Below are 10,103 nucleotides of genomic sequence, written 5' to 3'. Positions count from 1 at the left end.
CTTGTTTATAAATGCATTTTAAAGAAACTTGGTAGGTGGTTTAATGTACTAATACAAAGTATTTCGCAGGAACCCTGCCAAACTTCGAGAATTGGTTCCTTGAATCAAAACTAGAAAAAAATGCCCCATATGCATATGTTCTAAACTCACTCGTTTTCTATTTATACGTAAAAATAGTTTTTTTTGTTTTCAGTGTATCTGGCTTTACCTCTATATTGAAAAATTGACAAGATATTTCGTTATTTTGGTCAAATATGTTGGTTGTAACTAATAAAAATAAGTTTGCAAATAAAATATTTTCAAAAAAATCTTGATTAAAAATTATTTTTTGTTTTTGACAGCTCTTTATGCTCCATGCTTCATCATTGAAGCCATTTAAGCTTTTTGCTTGCAACTTTACCCAAAGTTGTAGAATTTAACGGAGAACAAGGAAACGTGAGTTTATGAATACCTTTTATTGGGGTGATTTTTGTCAACATCTAAAATATTGTAAATTATAAAAAATTAATTTAATAAACAAATTGTATATTTAGCTTATTTTAAAACACATCCTGATAAAAGTTTGTATATGGGTTCTCCTAGTTGAGAAGTATTGTATAATCACGTAAAATTTCCTTTTTTCGTTTTTTATGATAGAAAACAAGCATACCCACTTTCCTATGTTAACCTTATTGGGAAAATATAAAATATGATAGCTCGCATATTTCTGAACACATCTTATTAAAACTTGCCCTTTTTTAGTTGAGTACTACATGATTATGGCATAAAATATCCGCTAGATCAACGCTAAAAAGGTTACAGTATTAATGGCTACAAAAATAAAAACATATTTCGTATCTAGTTTTTTTTTCGGATCAAGTATTGGATTTCAAAAGATTTTTTTACCATAGTCAATATTTTTGCACAAAGTAGTAATGGTAGCTCTTTAAAATTTAATATTCTATATAATCACAAACACTTTTTTGAAATATTATATATTTCATCTCTAGCGGATTAGGCTAAAACGTCCATTATACAAACAAAAAGTTGGAATAACTGTTTTTCCCCTCAAGGATGGGAGTAAGCAGGCTTCGTGCAACAGAAATGTAAAACAACAGATTTTAGGCCATAATCATGATGAAGTAGGCCTACTCAACCAAGAGAAGGGATATACTACGTTTTAATAAGAGGTGTTCAGAAATATGCGAGCTATCGTATTTTATTTTCTTTCCATAAGGTTCAAATAGCAAAGTGGGTAAGCTTGTTTTCTATCGTTAAAAATAAAAAGAAGGAAATTTTAGGCCATTATACAATACTCATCAACTACGAGAACCCGTATACCAACTTTTATTAGGATGTCTTACAAAATAAGCTAAATAAAAATTTTTGTTTTAAAATGCTTAGTTTAATTAATTTTTAATATTTTACAAGCTTTTATATTTTGACAAAAATTATCCCAATAAAAGGTATATATAAATTAACATTTCCTTGTTCTCCGTTATATTCTACAACTTTTGGTAAAGTCATAAGCCAAAAACTGGAATGGTTACTACATGAAGACCTGTAAAAAATAATTTTAAATCAAGATTTTTTCAGAAATATATTATTATTAATCTTTTTTATCATTCAAAACCAACATGTTTGCCAAAAATAGCACTAAATGTCTTTTAAATTTAAAACTCTATCTATCAATGCAAGTTTTATCAAAATATCTTGTCAATTTTTCAATCTAGAGGGCAAAATGTTCTACAAATACATAAAAAACCTAAAAAACATATTTTTACGTATAACTAGAAAACGAGTGAGTTTAGGACATATGCTTATAGGAAATTTTTTCCAGTTTTGACCCCAGGAACCATTTCCTGAAGTTTGTTAGCGTTCCCGAGAAACACCCTCTATGATGAAATGAACTATGAGAGGCCTCCTGCAAAAAAAAAACAAAAATTAGAGATTAAGTAAAAAATCTACATTGCGAACTTATTCTGTGAGTGCTATGTTAGGTTTACATACCGTATTAGATGTATTCATGGAATAAATATATGATTAACCTGTTTGATGACTTTTTTTTATTGAATTAGTCTACTATTGAGAAAGAATAAAAATTCTTATCCAGATTTTTTTAATTGTTTTATAATTAATTTCATTTAACAAGCAGATTGGCAAATCCGCACACACCATCAATGGGGAACTTTCTGTATTTGCTTTTTATACCTAATAGAAGGTAAAAAAGGAATAAAAAATCTGGCTTTAATTATTTCCTAATTTGATGATATTTTTAGCTTTATTTCCTGGACTATAACATGTGTTAGATTAACTTAACATAACTTGCACATCACATTGTTTATGTAAATTAAGTTATAGTGTTTCCCTAAACCTATGCTTGAATTAAACTAAAGAATATCACCAATAACTAAATTGTACTTGATTTTTGTTTTCTAAAATCTGTTGTATATGTGCAAATATATTTAATTATCAAATGGTAATACAAAATACTCTTATTTTATCTTAACATAGCTTTCAGTTCATATTTACTTTATTTTATAGATTTTTTTATTATTTGTGTTTTGCCACACCACTGAATAAATTAAACCAAGGAAAATATCATAAAACTAAGCAGTACACAGTGTACTTTTGTTTCTAAAATCAATGAAATATCTGTAAGGTACTATGTTTACTTAATGGTAAATGTGAAAATGTAAAGGCAATGGAATATGGAACTGATTAAAAGAACTGGTTTGTAAATTAAGTTGTTTGTTGATATTTGTGTAGAGTAGAATCAGAGATGCAATGAAACACATACTGTTTTCGCTATTACATTTATTAGTCCTTGATAATCATATTATTTTTGTCTGCTGTCTTTAATGCTAAATTATTTGTTTAAAATGTTTTATAGTACCTATAGATAGAGTTTATTTAATATTTAAAAAAGACTGTGTTGATAAGGCACAGCAAAATTTCTAAAGTTTTATAACAGCTGACTTAGTTTTGCTAATGATTAATTGTGAGTGAAGAAACTGAAGATGGAAGGATTTGTTATTTTATAAAGAAGAGTGAAATAAAAAAAATCATTTAAATTTAATAATTTAGTATTTTTACAACTTCAAAATTTAAATTTAAAATGTCAAAAATAAAGAAAATAGATATGTAATCAAGGGAGATGAAGGTAAATCATGTATGTGAAAGTTTTATTCAAAGATTTGGTCAGTTTTTCTCATATCAGCCTACACAAGATTTAAAATTAATAAAAACCAAAATGGTGGTTTACAGTACTTACCAGATTTAAAAGTTATAACTTAAACGTTTCTATTAAGGCCATAAAAGTTTAATTTTGTTTCTAAAAGCGTTGGTGGATGTGTAACTATTATATGCAACAGATTTAAAGATTAAAATGCTTCTATTTTGTGTCCTCTTTCCGTTGCAAAGCACGGGTACAACAGCTAGTTTCATAATAAAGTACAAACTAATATTATTAGTAAATCAGCTGATCGCCCAATGCAAATCTAATGGAAATTACAAGTTACAACTTGTAACTTGTAGTTTATTATGAAATGGGCCCCAGGTGATCTTTTGTTTGCAATCCGAGAATATGTGGGAATAGCACACCTATGTTTTTTCCTTCCACCATGATCTACAGTACTGTAGGAAATTACTAAATACAGTACAAACAAAATAAAAGAAGATTCCAATGAACAACATTTAGCATTGGTTATTTAATACACTTGGGGATTATTATTACTAAGCAATGAAATAGTTATGACTGTTCAAAGAGGAAAAGTATTTTACCGCAAAAGATTACATTATTGTATAAACAAATGCTGAACTAAAAGTCATGAGGAAAAGCCATGGACATTTTGTTAAAACTAAACTAGGTAGCGTTCGCAGAGGCATCCACAAAATTGAGCGGAGTCATCAAGAGTTCATATTATATTGTTTTTGTCATACTGCAGTAAAAACAGTCGTTTTTTATGCATGCGTTGCGGGTCTAAAGTAGCAATTTTACTCTTTAGAGAGTAAAAATAGTTTTTTAGCCTCTATGGAGTAAATATCAGCTGTTGTCAACTCAATTGTAAATTTCGATTGTAAACGATTGCATGTATCGAAAATATGTAACGATTCGTGCTTCATAATCATTTTTACCTACAGTTTAAGGAAGAGAACATTTGTGTGGATATAAATAATAGGATAATTAGGTTGGATACATCTTACAGTTTCGGATTCAACCATTTTGGCTGATTCAGTAACTGCATTAGAGGACTTCATGGGATGGTGATTATATAAGCAAAACACAAAAATATATGGCATTTTTTCAAATCTGCGACCTTCATAACTACTAAAACATAACTAACCAGCCAATTATCGTCATATACTCGGTAAAAAATTGTGTTTTTTCAATATTAAATATATAGATTGACTTAAAAACAATCAATAAAGCAATCCAGTGAGCACTCCGGACTGCTCACCTTCACTACTTCCTCCAACACTTCCTATGTCACGGACCTGTTTCCCTCCCTTCCCATAGCATTATTGGATTGCAAATACCTTAATCTATTGATCATAAACAGATCCAACACTCTGGACAGCTCGCCTTTACTACTTCCATCACCACTTCCTACGTTGCGGACATGTTTTCCTCCCTTCCCATAGCATTTTAGGATAGCATATACCTTAATCTAATCGTCACAAACGGTTCCTACAGTTCAGACTGCTCGCCTTGACTACTTCCTTCACCACTCACTACTTCGCTGACCTGTTTTCCTCCCTTCCCATAGCATTTTAGGATTGCAGATATCCTAATATAATCTATTCATGTTTTTGATAATGACTACGTAGTAGTCGAAACTATAGTCAACAGACACCGACTAAGGAATTGTGGACGTCAAGGTACGTAACCTGTTATAACTAATCTAATCGTCATAAACAGATCCCACACTCCGGACAGCTCGCTTTGACTACTTCCTTCACCACTTCCTACGTCGGGGACCTGTTTTAATCCCTTCCCATAGCATTTTTGGATTGCTGATATCTTAATCTAATCGTCTTAAACAGTTCCCACACTCGTACTGCTCGCCTTGACTACTTCCCTCACCACTTCCTACGTCACGGACCTGTTTCCCTCCCTTCCCATAGCATTTTAGGATTGCAGATATCTTAATATAATCGTCTTAAACAGTTCCCACACTCTGGACAGCTCGCCTTGACTACTTCCTTCACCACTTCCTACGTCGCGGGTCTGTGTCCTTCCCTTCCAATAGCATTTTAGGATTGCAGATATCTTAATATAATCGTCTTAAACAGTTCCCACTCTGGACAGCTCACCTTGACTACTTTCTGCACAACTTCCTACGTCGCGGACCTGTTTTCCTCCCTTCCCATAGCATTTTAGGATTGCAGATACCTACCTTAATCTAATCGTCACAAACGGTTCCCATAGTCCGGACAGCTAACCTTAACTACTTCCTTCACCACTTCCTACGTCGCGGACCTGTTTCCCTCCCTTCCCATAGCATTTTAGGATTGCAGATATCTTAATCTAATCGTCTTAAACAGTTCCCACACTCCGGACGGCTCGCCTTGACTACTTCCTTCACCACTTCCTAAGTCGGGGACCTGTTTTCCTCCCTTCCCATAGCATTTTTGGATTGCAGATATCTTAATCTAATCGTCTTAAACAGTTCCCACACTCGTACTGCTCGCCTTTACTACTTCCCTCACCACTTCCTACGTCACGGACCTGTTTCCTTCCCTTCCAATAGTATTTTCGGATTGCAGATATCTTAATATAATCGTCTTAAACAGTTCCCACACTCTGGACAGCTCGCCTTGACTACTTCCTTCACGACTTCCTACGTCGTGGACCTGTTTTCCTCCCTTCCCATAGCATTATTGGATTGCAAATACCTTAATCTATTGATCATAAACAGATCCAACACTCTGGACAGCTCGCCTTTACTACTTCCTTCACCACTTCCTACGTCGCGGACCTGTTTCCTTCCCTTCCAATAGCATTTTCGGATTGCAGATACCTTAATCTAATCGTCATAAACAGTTCCCACACTCCGGACAGCTCGCCTTTACTACTTCCTTCACCACTTCCTACGTCGCGGACCTGCTTTCCTCCCTTCCCATAGAATTTTAGGACTGCACATACCTTAATCTAATCGTCGTAAACATTTTTTACACTCCAGACTGCTCACATTTACTACTTCGTTCACTACTTCCTACGTCACGGACCTCAAGCTAGTGTCGTCATTTTGATTATATTTATGATCCATACCGTTTCTATTCTAATATCTGTGGAATAATGCTATCAGCTATTTATTTATCTACTGCATTCAAAAGTCAACAGCTGATCATGGCTTTGTTTATTTGTCAAATACTGCTTCCATAAGGATAACATTGAAACTTTGAGACCCAGTGGGGCGGATTCCTGAGAGACTTTTTTAACGCCATATAGATGTTGGCACTCACCGATATGGTCTTTATCACCATGCAAAATTTGAAAACGATTGATTCAGCCGTCTAGGAGGAGTTTGCGTATTACGAAATGCATAAGAGTCGACGTATAAGAGCTTCGCTCAATTAAAACATACCTCGTCTTGCAGTTAAAATAAATAGTGTTTTTTAATTCACTACATGTTTCGCCATGTTGGCATTTTCAAGTGGTACACAGAAACATTGAAACATTATAATATCCGAATTGGACTCGTCAAGTTGTAGAAATTGACATTGAATTCTGCTTTCATTGAAAGAGGCTATCCACAAAAACTAATATCCAATCAGATCAAAAAACTCAACCAAGATAATAGTTTTTCAAGTGATCGTAAATTTATTACTCAAAACTATCCTGGACAACAAAAGATTAACAGTGTAATGAAAGTAGCATTCAATATTTTGAAATCTTCCCCCAGTACTGAAAATTTATTTTCCAGACCACCACGTGTTATTTTTAAAAGGCCACAAAATTTAAAAAATATGATGGTGAGACCCAAAATTCAAAATTCTCGGCCTTCAAACAATTCTAAACACGGCTGTGAACCATGTCACAAGCCTCGATGTGGTATTTTCAAAATTATGAGTAATACAACTGAATTTGATAGCAAAGCTACTACAAACAAGGTTTATCCGATTGTTGGTAGATCAACTTGTGAAACTCACAATGTGATTTATCAACTGTCGTGTAAACATTGTCCAAAAGATTACATTGGCCAGACTTCAAACTCTTTAAGAGTTCGAATGACAGGCCATCGTTTTGATGTGGTACATGAAGAAAAAATAAAACCAATCTATAATCATGCCACTCATCACAACCAAAATTTTGAAGGCTGCTATACCCTTAAAGCCCTTCACAAAGTAAACCCACATCAAAACCCTAAATGCAACCAACTGGTCTTAAGAAACTATGAATTGGCTCACCAGTTGGTACTGAAAACAAAGTTCCCCTCTGGTTTAAATTTAAGATCGTAAAAAAGTTATTCAACTCAGCTGAATTTTTATTTTCTTTTAGGCTGATTTTATGTTATGTACTCAGGGGTTCTAGTGGGGCCTTGGCTGTGGGCTTCTCATTAGCAGAGGGAACACCATTACCGTAACAATACGGTTTGCAGCCATCAGCCTCGGTGGTCTAGTGGTTAGCGTGCTGATCTGAAATGCTGAGAGTCCCGGGTTCGAATCCCGCTGGTTGCACTAATTTTTTGACTAAGATTTTTACTTTCTCCCCCTATACCATAGTATATGGAGAAAGTATTGTTTTCGTCAAAATTTTCGAGTTTGAGTTTTGAGTGGATATATTCGTTTTGGGTCCCCCTGGACCCAAAAAAGTGGTTTTTGAAGTGATGTCTGTGTGGGGTCGCCGGATTTCTACCCCCGGATATTTACCCCCATGAAAAAACGCCTACGTCATTTTGACGTCACGAGGGGCGGGGCTTATACACGTTCGAGAAACAGCCCGCGACTGGAAATCTACCCCCGGACATCTACCCCCGGACATCTACCCCCAGACATCTACCCCCGGACATCTACCCCCGGACATTTACCCCCAGACATCTACCCCCCGTGGTCAGCTCTGCCGCGTATGGGCCAATATTCATTGTTGTAATTGATTTTATAAATTGCTTTATGTAAATCAACGGCTCTTTGGTTAATCATTAAACTCTATTATCTAGTATTAAGCATGTGATATGTCATTGCCTTGTTTAACATTATCTATCTTCCTAATAAAATAAGCTGTAACAGCCCTTTTTCACTCAAACTACTTCACTGATATTTATGATTGAGGTGTAATTTTAAATCTTATGATCCAGCTCAACGCAAAATGGTATTTAAAACTATATGTTGATAAAGGACTTCAAAAGTAAGACCCTTAAGGATTTGATTCATTTCCAGACAGTGATTTAAATGGTTGACCAACTTTCACATAGGCCTACAGTAACAGCATTGACTTTATATCTCTACACGTGTAGAGATATAAAGTCAATGGTAACAGCTAAGGGCGCATGCATGAGCGCGGATCGGAAGTGTTTATCACAAAAGATTGACCAATACGATTTTAATACTATTTAAAGGTTCTTCTAAAAGAAGAGAAACCAGTTAACATTGTAATAATAACTCTTATGACGTACGGTATGGTAAATATTTTATTCATTGAATGATCAACCATATTTTGTAACTTATGCAATAGTCATTATTGCTTTTACACTTATTACTCATCAAAAAAGCTAAAGAGCTAAATGCTCAAAATTTTTATTACTTCAATCTATTTATCGCAGTTATATGAATTAGCATAAGCCTTGAAAGTAACCGTCAATGTTGACGGGTTTCGCCTAATTCTGTTCTGTATACTACCTTAAAATGCCTCATTTTAAAATTTTACTGACAGGAAACCTGCTTATTCACTTCCAGATGGTATTCTTATGAATGAATCTTTTGAACACTTATTTATTGACATAAGTTGACAAGTTTTGTTTTAAGGCAGGATTTTCCAATAAGACTTTATACATTCTCTGAATATGCGAATGTGCTGCAATGGGGGTATTTAGGCGTATATATATATATATATATTAAAAGATATTAGGCTATGCTTAAAAAATTGAACGCGGCCATTATTTTGAATTTTAATAATTGTCTTATTTTAGGTCTTTAAGAGAAAATACTTTAAAATCCTTTCTTAGTACGCATCTAAAATCTTAGAAACTATTTTTTTACTACTAGGTGATGTGAAAAATTTACCATTATACACCTGACTTTTATTGATCCTCTTTCTCAATTAATTTAACAGTTTACAACTCAATTGTCTTATTTTAGGTATTTAAGAGAAAATACTTTAAATCGTTTCTTAGTACGCATCTAAAATCTTAGAAACAAATTTTTTTACTAATAGGTGATATGCAAAATTTACCATTATTCACCTGACTTTTATTGATCCTCTTTCTCAATTTAACAGTTTACAACTGAGTTTTGGTTTACCAAACAATTATTACTACTAGGCCTACATTGAATAAACTGGAAGTTCACCACAGTTTATTCACTTTATCCTTTAAGAAATGTGTGCAAAAACAATGGTTCAGTACGATGTAACACTTGACCATGTGAAAAGTACGCAATATTATATTATTTTCATAACTTTTTCATCTCATAATTGCAGTTGCAGACGATCTATTCATGTTTTCACAACCTGACTTAAAAATTGATGTAATGAGTACTACTCACATTTCACTTCTGTTACTGTATGTGTAAAAGTTGGTCAACCATTGGAAGCACCTTCTAGGAATAAATCAAAGGCTTTAGGGGTCAACCTTTTGAAGCCCTAATCGAAATTCATTTCAATTACCATTTTGTGCTGCGCTAGATCTTAAGCTTTTAAAAGACATCTCGATCGTAAAAATCAGTGAAGTAGGTCGGGTTGAAAAGGACTGTTACAACTTATTGAATAACAAATATGGATAATGTTAAAACAGCATCGACATATCGCATGTTTACTACTGGATATAAGAAGGTAAAGAAATTTATAAAATCAATTACAACAATGAATATTGGCCGATACGCGGCAGAGCTGACCACAGGGGTATATGTCTGGGGGTAAATGTCCGGGGGTAGATGTCCGGGGATAGATGTCTGGGGGTAGATGT

This window comes from Macrosteles quadrilineatus, unplaced genomic scaffold, assembly GCF_028750875.1.
Source record: "Macrosteles quadrilineatus isolate MER2022 unplaced genomic scaffold, UCM_ALF_1.0 Scaffold_1__1_contigs__length_201487025, whole genome shotgun sequence".
NCBI classification, from domain to species: Eukaryota; Metazoa; Arthropoda; class Insecta; order Hemiptera; family Cicadellidae; genus Macrosteles; species Macrosteles quadrilineatus.
This window is presented reverse-complemented; position numbering follows the sequence as displayed.